A 1,990-nucleotide genomic window follows, 5' to 3' on the forward strand; every position below is an offset into this window, starting at 1 on the left:
CCATGACCATACTCTGCTGTGGGGTGCCATTGGCATGATTGATAAAATTCAACTACCTTATGTAAATAAATGGTATGTCCATGCAGATGCTGATAACCAAACATACTGAGATCAAGTTAAAGCCTCCTCAAGTTGTAATGTCAAAGGAAACTGGCTAGTCTGGGGAAGCACTTGAGTTGGCTGGCCATCAGCTCATTTCTATGCTAAATAGTTCTGTTCAAGGTTATTACAAGGTACAAACAACATAGCTCCAAGGGGAGCAAGTAATCAAATAAGTACAGAATGTGAAAACGTATGCCATGGCTTTCAAAGGCATTGCTCTTTCTTTGAATCTATCCCTCGTCTCCACTGGCTCCTCCAGACATGGGGTACATTCATGTTCTTGCTTTATCTATCCTATTCAGTAAAACGTTGCTGTCCCTGCTACCTAAGTGCTCTTGAAATGTAGGTGCTCAGAAAAATACAGTCCTTTTGCTGTAAGAGCACCTAGGCTGAGAACCAGGTGTGTGGACTGTGCCATGAAAAAGAGTTAACTCAGCTATATTTGTATAAGTTAGGAATTAAAAGGAACTTTAAAATATTCTAATCCTAACAATTAGAGTGAGGCACGGAAATGGAAACTGTGTCCCTCTGAGCTGGGATTCAGAATTACTTTGATAATTAGGGTTAGGAGTCCTTGAGACACATGTGGCTGATGATGAAGAGCAGTGACAGGATAGCCTGTGTCTGAGGAAAATCATGGGATCCAAATGCTGCTCCCTGGTTAAGAGGAAAGAGAAAAAGAGAAAAGACTATAGGTGCCCTCCTCTCTTTTAGTTGAGTACTAATCTGGGCTCCACTGTGGAGATATTTTATAAATCAATTGATATTAAACTATGGAGCTATGTTGGTGGGCCAACCCCAGTCAGGTGAGGTTTCTGAAAGCAGGGAGTTTTCTCATGTAGCAGCAGAGGAGAAGGTCAGGAGATCTGATGTGTGAGGATGGAGGGTGCCGTGTTCAAGGACTGCAGGTGAGGACTGCAGAACAGGCCGTGTCCTTGATGTCAGCCTGTGAGATAGGTGCAGAGACCCCAGGTGCCCCATCCTAGGACTCTGACCCATGGCAACTGGGACAGAATGCATATGGGCTTGTTTGTTTGTTTTTTTAAATGCATCTGGTTTTTGTTTTTTTTTTTTACATTGTGTATGTATATATATATTTTTTTAATTTGTTAAAAATTCCAATATAATTAACATACAGTGTCATGCTAGTGTCAGTTATACAATATAGTGATTCAATAATTTTGTACATTATTCAGTGCTCATCAGAAGTGTACCCTTAATCCCCTTCACGTGCTTCTTATCTCCTTCCACCCACCTTCCCTCTGGTAACCACCAGTTTGTTCTCTATAGTTAAGAGTCTATTTCTTTGTTTGTCTCTTTTTTCCTTTGTTCATTTATTTGTTTTGTTACTTAAGTTCCACATACGAGGGAAACCATATCGTGGTATTTGTGTCTCTGACTTATGTCACTTAGCATGATACCCTCTAGGTCTATCCATGTTGCTGCAAATGAAAAGATTTCATTCTTTTTAATGGCTGAGTAATATTTCATTGTATATAGATACCAGTTGTGTGTTGCTTTAAGCTGCTAAGTTTGTGTTCAATTGTGGAAGCAACAAGAGAAAACTATAAAAATAATTTTGATATCAGATAAAATCCATTTGTTTACTATTCTGCCCCGGCGAGATTGGTAATCTACCATTTAGTGCAATGGTACTCTACTTTTCTGGCCTTGGGAATTCTCTGAACTCATAAAAATTACCAAGGACCAAAAGATATATTATTTATGTGGTTATATTTGTCAGTAGGTATCATATTATAAATCAAAAGTAAGAAGTTATTAAATACTTTAATTAATTTTGAATTATTTCTATTATATATTAATAAAATATATTTTATGAAAAACAACTTTTATAAAACAAAAAAAATGAGTGGAGAGAATAGTTGTG

This window comes from Martes martes, assembly GCF_963455335.1.
Source record: "Martes martes genome assembly, chromosome: 11".
Classification (NCBI taxonomy): Eukaryota; Metazoa; Chordata; class Mammalia; order Carnivora; family Mustelidae; genus Martes; species Martes martes.